Raw genomic sequence first — 11,200 nt, 5'->3', positions numbered from 1 at the left:
CCCGTCGCTTAACTTGACTCCCGACGCGCGGCATGTTCCACGGGCCTGTGCAGCGCCAATCGACAATTTCGCACCGCCGGACTCGGTGCACGGAACGGGCGGGTGGTAGTAATGCTTCGAATCCTTTTACCGAGCAAGCACCGTAGTTTCTTGTCGTAATAGTGTGTCAGAAATTGATCGAGAGAGAGAGAGAGAGAGAGAGAGAGAGAGAGAGATGATCAACAGAAGGGGATTTCCTCTGTTTAGAGAACAATGCGTTGAACGAATTTCTTTGTAGATTTCTGGCAGGCGCGATCTCAAACGATCCCACACTTGATTACTTTAGACGTAGCAATTCATCACTCACACGCCGTATAGCATTGTCCCATTGTGCTAGCAAATTTAAAATGTACATTGCGCCATACAAGGTTCATTTCCATAGTAGGTACTGATCTTCAGCGCTGCGCAAGGCTTTCGACCGTAAAGCCTTTAAGTACAATAGCACTGCATCGCTCGGCATCGCATGAATGTGCGCCATTATCAGGATTGTTTAAAAGACGACCGGACTCTAGATACTGCCCGCATGCTTGATGATTAAAGTGATCAAAGAATATGAGTTTCAAAGCGTAAGGTCTATTGTGATTTCGCTTCTGGAAGATTTGAATGGCATATTTGTGTCTCTGTATCTGCCGTAGATGGGGAGAAGCTTATTTCAAATCTTTGATGAAATTCCGTTCCCTATACGTGCAGCGGAAAGAGAGCTAGATCGAGGCTGAGAGTAAATGTCGGCAAAGGGACAAACAGCTTATTCTATAATCAGCAGAGGCGATCTGTGATCAACAAATGCTCGAACAGCGATAGCCACCGATGCAGCTCAATTCTTACGGATCTCGCTTGCATCGATACAGATGATTTCAAGAATGGATTCAAGCCATTCAACGAAAACAGTTGCGAGTCCCAAAGAACTCTGGATTACTGCAATAAGCTCGAACAGCTTGCGTCAATTGCATGCGAGGTAAGACTTTTTTCTTTACTCCACCAATATCACTGGTTCACAGCGTCGACTGTCTCCATTGCCTTTGCCAGGATACGAATACTTCAAGTTTATTTCAAGATTTCAGTCGGATTCTGCATTTGAACTTCGTAATTTCGAACCGATGTCACACTACCTAGCTCATAATTCAAATTTGGCCTTACTTCTGTTTGAGATTGATTCAGGTCACAAGAAAGAGGCGCTCGCCTAGAAAATCAAGGCGGAATCTTACCACAGGAGCGTTCTCTCTACTTGCGTTTGGCGCTCGTCGAGATGCTGTAGTGTCTTCAATCGGCGATCGTTCTGAGTATAAGCCAACTTTTCAAATAGATGGCGCGGTCTCCTTGCGATCCCAATTATTCAGGGACACTGTCCAGTCCACAAAAGCGCAGCCTACTGATAATCTGAGGTCATCTGGCTCTGCATTAATCAAAGGGCGGCCGATCGCTGTAAAAGTTTCTCAAAAGCGCCCTCTGATTCATAAGAAGAAGAAACGTCGCCATGAAACAAGAGTGCAGCGCTGTGCCAAGAGCATTCTTTGTTTTGTTGGACAAAAGATTATAACAGAGAAGCTCATCAGACAGGCTTTAGGCAATAATCCTGACACCAGCAAAGCGTTGCGACTGTAAGCTCTTGAATTCAAAGTGTACCGTCAAATCTTTTCAACCACCGAAAAACTTAATCTGTCTGCCTTGCTCTTTCACTAATTAGAAGCAAACCAATATGCATGCCGTAAAATTGCAGATTATTAAGTCAACACAAACTTAAAAGATTTGGGGGAGGTGGAAGACGAGATCCATTCGTCTATAAGGTATGACTTTAGGCAGAGCCGCAGGACTTCTAATTGCCAGGAAGCATCACTATAATTCAAATTTCTGCAATGGAAATGAACAAGAACAGATCTACTCTTGTTAAGCAGCGATCACAATAATACAAACGATCACCGATTCCCTTCTTGCTTGTATTTGGAACAGGCTACTCCAGTTGGGATTGAAGAGCTGACTGAATTAGAGGTCAGCACTGCCACTTCAGAGGTGCGCTATATGGCAATCCCTCATGTAGGGATTGAAATTTGTTCATGCAGGTTGGATTCTTAACAAAAGCTAAGGAGACCGATCAGCAGAATCTGACGTAAGAGAGTATTTCGGTGCTTCAAAATTCCAAGCCTAGAGATCTGGCAGGAAAATTCTGACCATAGAGATCTTACAGGTAGCCCTGCGGCATAGTCCCTGTAGCTTAAATATAATTGCAAGAAGAGGATTAATGGAAAAACTTCCAAAAGTGATGGATTAATGGAAAACTGAGGCTTTAAAGCCTAAAGGAGTGCCAGAATTCCTGCTTATCACATTCCTAGAAAACTTGGGACTCGGCATGCTTGAAATGCCGTATGAGAGGCCTGCAAAACTCTGGAAAGCAGGCCTCCTTTTTCCATAAAAAGAGTTCCTAGATATGTTCTGATTTAATAACAGTTCAGGTTGCATTGCAGATCAAACATTTTTAGTTGGGATTAACGGCTCGAGGAAAATTTCAAAACCACTTTTTCCATATTCTGTAAAATAGTGAATCCATCTTCAGAAACGAGTCAACGGGTGATGGATAGATGGCACTCTAGCATATTTTCATGGATTATTTCATGCTCACAGATAATATTGTCCTACAAGAAACCATGTATGGGAAGAGGAAAAACGAATTTGTGAATTATAAATTTCAAAGAGTATAGCATACAACGAGGAGCTTTGTGGATATTGTTCTTATAGGATAACGGATTTATAGCTTCCCTCAAATATATCTAGTGTAACAAATGTTGCATCCAAATTTTCTAATTCATCACATCTTTGGGAAATAATTGAAACTTCAAAATAACAATTGCAATATACAAAATTAATAAATCTTATAGGTAGAGAATCATTTCTAATAGTCTATTCATCATCAATGCACCTTATTTAGGATGCATGGATTGGATCATGAAGATTCACTGAAAATGACTTTGAAATGCAAATAAGATTATAACCATCCTTTGGAGTTATCGTCAAAACATGTGGGCTATGTTTGAATGTCAATAGATGATAAAAAATTATGTAGAAATTGATGAAAGTAAGAAGAACTCAAAATCATGAAATAACATGTTAGGAATGCAAATGAAATGAATGCATTTTTGGCCAACCCCATCAAACTACCATCTTTCAACACAATGAATGCTTATGGTTTATTATATAGCCTAACATGTATAGAGTAGAGAGGTATGAAGCTTATTAGAAAATTATATGTCAATTACACTATTGCCTATATTAAGTTACAAGTTACTATAAAAAAGGAATCCCTCTAGTGGATTTAAGTGTCCAACATGATCTAGTCATCCATATCTATGTTTTGCCAAATGGTTAAACTTGAACCTGGATTTAAGTGTCCAACATGATCTAGTCATAATATCTATGTTTTACCAAATGGTTAAACTTGAACCAAGGTATAGATGATTTAAAAAACTACTGTGAATATCACATGCATACAAATCCAAAGGATTGGATTTTTGTGCAAGTTGCATGTGAATGAAATCTCGAGGATCACATTCCTATGCAATTGCACATCAATTTATCCTTGAGATAAAATTAACATGCAATCTACAACAGAATATGATCCTTGAAGTTAGATTCTTGTTCCATATTAAAAGTAATGTTTAGAGATTAATATAGTAAAGGGAATATAAGAAACTTAATGTATGTATAGTTAAAGAGAAGAGACTCATTCTTGCACTTTAAATCTAACTACTAAGATCAAATTAGGGTATAGAATTATGATCTTACTTAAAAATACTTAATTAAGATCCTAATCCACCCCTTTTTTCCCCTAGAGAAAAGGAACTTCTATTAATGCTTGAAAATAACAACCATACAAATAAGCAAAAAACCATGAAGATGTTCATCATGGGAAAAGAAAGAAAATTGATTGCCACCTAAAAGGGCCAACTTGTTTCTTGAGCTCCCAACATATTGCTAGAGAGTCTCCTTAATAGGGGCTAACTGTAACCGTAGTGGTAGGCAGTATACAACCAATGGATACCTCTTTGTGTGATAACATCGAAAGAGTCTATAGGCCATACCTTGCAAAAGCGTTCGCTCCTTTCAGTGCGATTGCTCTAGATCCTGCGGAGTCCCATGCTCCTAAATAGCTTGCAAAGTGTAGATGATATATCCTACCAGATGGCGATGAAAGTGGCCACCGGAGATGTTTGAGGCTCTTGTGTCCAAGGGAGTTCAAGGGTTTAGAAGGGGATTGCAAGGTTCAGAAGGGGGATAAGGTTGAGAGAGCTAACTAGGAGCTCCAGGGTTTGGAGAGGGCTGCAAGGTTTAGAGGTCTAAGGTTGAGGAGTGGAGAGCTAGTCTCCTTCATGACTTTATGGGATTAAGGGTTGAGGAGGAGGGTCACGGGAGGGAAAAGGAAAAGGGAGGAAGGAGGAGAAGGGAGGAGTTGGAGGAAGAAGGTGAAGGAAGGAGGAGAAGCAAGGAGGAGGGAGGAGGAGGAGGAGGAGGAGGAGGAGGAGGAGGAGATGGGAAGTGGGAGTTCAAGTGTAGGGAGTGCAAGGGTAAGGACATACTAGAACACGGTAGTGTAAGGAAGCATGGACGCAATGGAGATAATCACATGAACATAATAGTGAACTTGAACACAGAACCTCAAAAAGTAGGAGCTTCATTCCATTGAGAGAGATTTATACATGCTGGTCTCTACACAATACGTAGGAATCTCAAGGGTGAGACCTCTTTTGTAGGAGACCTCTTGGATAAGAGTCCCTCCATTTTTTGGGGGGTCCTCTTGGGTCTCTACACTTTGTGGGGGGACCACTTAGGTCTCTACCCTTTTTGGGGGGACCTCAAAAAGTGTGGGCTTTGTCTTTCTCTCTCTAGATCCTAATTTTGCAAGTATAATTGGATCTTTTCTAGGGAGGATTTTGGCTATTCTCCTCATTTTTTATTCATCATACCATCTTTCAAGTCAATATATTACAAGAGGAACTTTTTCGCTACTCTATACACATAATGATCTCATATTTGTTGCTCTATACTTTTTGCCCTTGTTGCCACCATGTTAACAACTCCCCTGGATCGATTTTATTATGCGTCCTCAGGTTATGGTTGAGTCTATAGACTATGTTGTGATGCAGTTGTTTTTACCCAATGAGTCTGGTAAAGAGGGCGTTGATGATAGATGGACCGATCTTGTTGTCAATCTTTCCTTGTAATCCACGAGCATCGTAAATTGTTTGCTCAGTTTTAAAGAAGCAACTATCAACCATTTCTTCAAACAAACACACATACCGATCGCGTCAAGAGATATGACTCAAGTTGAAAGACGCGACTGGTGGTTTGAGCATATATCTGTTCATTTTGGTTAAAACTGAGCGTGGGTAGATGGTCATCAATGGTGAGGGTTACCTCCAAGATTACTGCTAGAGCTTCACTATATTTGGTGCCTTCCTTGAGTGTTTTGTCATAGCTACCTCACATCTATGATGCATGTTTGCCCAAGGCTATATAAGTGTTTCTTGGCTTGTCCATTTGACCTTGGCCCAATTGTGAGGTGCATCTTCTATGTTTGGATCATGTCGATTGGCATCCCATCTATAGCATAAGGGTCCCATTTATAGCGAGGGGTACTGCATCGAATGTGGTATGCATTTGAAAGGAAGATGGAGCTTGTAAATATTGAAGGAGGTACTTTTCTATGAGTAGGAAAAATGGAACTACCGACTTGATAATCCTTGAGGGAAGGGTTTCCAAGCGGTGGGAAAAAGTTAGGTGTTACTGGATGGTAGGATTTAGACTCTTGGATTAGGAGGTTGTGTTGAGAGGCATGGCAAGGAATATGGGTTAGCATGGATTTTAGAAAAGGTACAGAGGATGTAACTAGAGCTAGGGGATGTGAGAAGATCAGATTAGAGAGTGGTGAGATAGGGGAGCATGGATGTTTTATCGAAGGCATATATATATATATATTAATATAAAAATTTGGCGAAAGTTTATAGAGCTACTTTTTTTAGTTTCACAATGTTGATAGCATATAGCCAAATTTTTAATATTTTCTTTTGAATTTTGAAGTAAAATATGTAAATCCTGGTGAAACTTTCAAAAATTTCACATAAAAGTTTCAAATCTTGGCAAATATATTTTTATGAGGGCATAGAAACTTTTGACACCAATATAAAAGTTTTGCTTCTTAACAAAACTAACATGAAAAAGTCATCTCTGTAGGGGAGATTAGATTGAAGGGCAGATCTTTGTCAATTTTTGAAGGCATTGTCATCTTCAATGTTGGATTTACTTGGAATTATATCCTAGGGAGGTTGATGATGATTGTTGCTATAGGGGTAGGAGTCTAGCTACTACCCGAAGAGGAGGACTTCCCATCAAGAATTCATGTAGAAGTATCACATCAGGTTTTAGCCATATGAGGTTTGCATGCACTAAGAGACTGAATAGATTTTTGTCATCCTCATCCATATTCCGGCATAGATCCCGAGAAATCTTTGTGCTCACTCTGGCTCATTGGCCTGGTTGCGTGGGTGCCTTCCTGAACATCTCTCTCTCTCTCTCTCTCTCTCTCTCTCTCTCTCTTTTCACATACTCATTTGTCTAACCATGCCTTCCTCATTTGTGCAGAATGAAAACTCCAAGAAAGTGTGCCAAGAAGGATGTGCGCCCTGACGATGCCAGAATAGGAGTGTTGTTAAAATCTTTTCGCAAGGTAAGGTGTTTCTATCAAGATTAGTTTAAATGCCTTTTTTTAAAATTGCTTATGCGTGATTCTAATCGAGGAAAGCAACCCACAATCAATTATGACTCTTAGTTATGTTGTATGGTTTTTTAGGAAGTGGGAAATGATTTGAATATCCCTGTCTCAATCAGTTTTGCTATACAGCCAAGGAATTGAATGCATAGTATGGTTTAAGCTTGTCAGGCAAGCTCCCAAAACATATAAGTGACTCTGATCTCCGATAGATTCAGTGGGTGATGGTGTTCACTAGTGGCCACATAAAGGGTAGCAAAATTTTCTTTAGCATGGTTCGCCCTGAGTTCTTAGATGAGTGCTAGCTATTTTTTAGAGAGTATACCAAGGGACTCCACCCCGCCAAGTTTGCAAAGTTCTTTGCATTCAAAAAATGCAAAGAAGCCAAAGATGACCGAGAAGGGCAACAAATTACGTGGGCAATTTTTGGGAGAATGTCTTGACGATGGTTGTGGCCCAAGTGGGTGGCCTCAATAGGAAGTTGGACAATTGGAGGAAGGCCAATGGGCCAATAAAAGCTTACTCTACTGCAAGGACATCAATGTCCCCATAGGAGACTGTAGAATGAAAGCCTGTGGATGTGAAAGAGAAGAAGCCTTTAGTCAAGTTCACATATCGCACATGCAATGCTTGCAAATCTGAAACTCAGCTTTGCTAGAAAGGAAGAAGCCTCAAGGACAACAAAAGCAGGTATGAAAAAAAGAGCTATTGTCTTCTTTGGATGGAAGGAGCTTCCTGTACAACTAAAATGTTCTTCTTAGAGCTTGAAACCTTGAAAACACTACTGGTTGCAGTGCTAACATCATCGCAGCATGACCTGGTGGTAGCCGAATAGCTGAGGCACTAATTGAATTATGTGAGAAGGGTTTACAGTTCTAAAGGTTGACCTAGATAGCCATGAGCTAGAGAAGGAAGATCTCGAGTCACTACACAACATAACCACACTTCCACAAACAATGCCTCAAAGTGCTTCTAGTTAATGTAAGTGTTTGAAAAATCTAGAAAGTGCTTTAAAGTTGTGAAAAGTTCTTAAAGGTACTTTAAAAAGCTTTAAAGTACTGGAACAGTGTTTGAAAGTCGTCAAAAGTACTTCAAAATACTTTTAGAGTGCTTTTAAAATACTTTTAAAGACTTTAAAAGATTCTCAAGTACTTTAAAAAACTTTAATGTACTCTAAAAGTATTTTAAAGTACTTGAGAATGTTTTAAGTCCTTTAAAGTACTTTTGAAAACTTCTATGTACTATTAAATACTTTTAAGTCCTCAAAAGTTTTCAAAAGTACTTAAAAGTGCTTAAAAGTGCTTGGAAGTGCTTAGAAGCACATAAAATCACTTAGAAATACTTATAAAAACTTAGAAGTCTGAAGTACTTAAAAGTTCTTAGAAGTACTTAAACCTTCTCAGAAGTATTAAAAAGTACTTTAAAGAAATGGAAAGTACTTTATAGAACTGGAAAGTACTTTAAAGTATTGGAAAGTCCTTCATAGTACTTTCAAAGTATTTTACAGTACTTTTAACCTCTTTTAAGTATTTTTAAGTACTTCAGAAGACTTTTGAGTACTATGAAGTACTTCATAGTACTCAAAAGTCTTCTAAAGTACTTTATAAAACGTTAAAATTTTCTCAAGTACTTAAAAGAACTTTAAAGTTCTTAGGAATACTTAACTGCACTTAGAAGTACTTAAAACTTCTTAGAAGTACTAAAAGTCATTTAAAGAATTGGAAAGTACTTTAAGTACTGGAAAGTTCTAATCAAGCAATCAATCGACAATACCATCTCATTGTAAGTCTGCATTTTGTGTAAGATTTTGAAGTGTAATGAGTCAGTTTGAAATTGTATTTTGAAATAGCACTTGTGCATGCAAATGTATTTCCTTTAGACTTTGAGGAGTGGGAACCAGTCAAGTGCTTCTTAGATAAGTTTACTGCCATTCATGAGGATTTAGGAAGGAAAATGCATGCTAGAGAGAAGTCCTCTGCTTTGAAACAGAGAAATATCTATTGGTATAATACCAAGTACATTACTCCAAGGACGGCATCACAACTTGAAGACATGGATTGCAACATGGTGGACACAAGAACAGTGCAATCATATAAGGAAAAGATTGCAAAGGATGTGGGCATGGCCATGAAGTTTACATTTGGCTCTAAATGGGTAAGGTTGTCTTGGTTTATGCCTCTGCACCATTTTTCTTCTTGTTTTCAAAATATCCAGATGCCAGAACAAAAACCATGTGGTCATGCAAGTGCCTACATGAGAATGCCCTTGAGGAATTACTTTGGGGTGAATTGGGGAAGCAGGTCAGGTGAACAAAAGGGTGATCTGTTTCAATGCCATTTATGTAAGGACAATGTGGTTGTCAAGTACCACATCTCTTGCCAAATGTTATATTTTTCTTTCCAATATAGGCCCTGGAAGAAAACAGGTGGCAATTGGCTCCCCCTTGACTCTAACGAGATGATGATAATATAGGGGTAAGTTTATGTATTGGTTCTCGTTTAGGAAATGTCAAGAATGTGACTATCATGTCACATTGGACTCTCAGGGACGTGCGGGAACACCTATTAGTCATGGAGGATGGCATGTCTAAGTCCTTTCACTTTACCTTAAATGGTGAAAAGGTAGGAAAGCGTGCAGAGAAGCTCGTGCATAGTACCACTTTTATCCCTCCTACAATATTGAAGATTGTAAACAATGTGGGGTGGAACAATTGTGGACTTTGACATTTTCCAATTAATAGTGGTGCAATTAATTTTGATGTTTTGAATGGTTTTGTTTCATGTCAATGTCAAGTTTTTCCCCAAAAAATTATAAATCTTTTTATTTTTTATATTTAGAACATTTGGGTATATATAGGTTATAAAGTTACTTTAGTTTCAAAGTTTTACTATCATAGCCATAGTTCTCCTAGCTACCAAACTACCATGGATTCTGCTAGGTCTGCTTTTCACGATTTCATCTCCCGTACTCCATTAATTGATAGAGAGGAGGAGTTATTTCTAGTCTTTGATAAGAGCATAGATGTCCTAAGCACCTACTTGGGAGCCTGAGATGATTTTTAAGACCTCATCAAGTACATGCAAGACCATATCGTGAGTTTTGCATATCAACTTGATGAGTCTACAAAATATGGGTCCCAATTGATTATTTGAAGTATTTGCTCAATCAAAAACCTAGGTTCATGAAGCATTTAGATCGCTTTCGAGCCCAGCTCAAACCCCTAGGGTTTAGGGAGGTGGACACTGATGACCTCCTAGCATGTGGAGTCGTTGGAAACATAGGAAATAGTTTCCTATCCTCAGAAATGACCTTTATTTTCCTTCTCCTGTAGATGAGCCCAACATCTACAATGAAGAGCCCATAGATGAAGAAGTTGAGGTGCGGGAAGCTGCATTGGCCCTGGAAGTGCTCCAGCGACCTCCTAAACCCCATTCTACTTCTAAAATTCCATCCACGTCAAGCACCACCTCTGTTGACCCTGCAACAATAATATGGTTTCTTGCTCCCCTTCTTGTCGTTGGAGAACAATACCTCTTTCTCCATGACATAGAGGTTATGTTTGGTCTTTGGGAGGATGAAGCTCTTAGTGTCCTGTGTGGATACAAGGTGGACACGACTATGCAAGAACCTAGGTTTTTGGGAGCAGATGATTCAATAGAAGAGGTTCTTGCTTTAACACTGGCCCAAATCAAAGATGTAGAGGCATCAATCTACTCCGACCTACCTGATGTTCCTGAAGAAGGCTCCACATCTCACTCTAGACACAGCAGGAGGCCTCTGGATCCATCCTCATTGACAAAGAGGAAGGGATTGAGCATGACAACTCCATAGTGATAAGAAACTATGAGCTTTGAATTTCTACTCTCTTGGTATACTTTTGCTTTAATGAAATTCTAATGTAATGTTGGACTATTGCAGGAGGCGTTTGAGGTCGACTTATTCTCATCTCGGCAAAGCCTTATTCGTAGTAGCTTCGGCCGAGATCACTCACTGGCACATTACCTTGGCCAAGCAAAAGGGCGCTTTGTGGTTATCCCACAAAAAGTTTTCTCCACATGGCACTGATGACCTCTTGAAATGCAAGGCCTTGTCATGAGTGATTGGTCATGCTAACATCAATTGCAATGCTGACAAGGTCATTTTGGTGAACCGTATGGCTACCCTCAATGCCTTTGGAACCAATTTTCAAGGTATGGCATTGACGGCAGCAGCCATGTCCCTGGCTAGATGACAATAGCATTGACTCTCTATTGACTAGGTTTAGAGCTAGGAGTGTACTTGGGAATTCAAAGCTTGATGTTCTCAGTGTTTTATCAGAGAGAAAGGCTTTGAAGACTTATTGTATATAAATTTTATTTTATATGAATACATATATATTTTTTACACAGTGCCCCATTTTGTGTTCTT

Source organism: Dipteris shenzhenensis, chromosome 31 (genome assembly GCF_047967505.1).
Source record: "Dipteris shenzhenensis isolate YYH24624 ecotype China chromosome 31, Dip_SZ_1.0, whole genome shotgun sequence".
NCBI lineage: Eukaryota > Viridiplantae > Streptophyta > Polypodiopsida > Gleicheniales > Dipteridaceae > Dipteris > Dipteris shenzhenensis.
Note: the sequence above shows the minus strand (reverse complement) of the source record.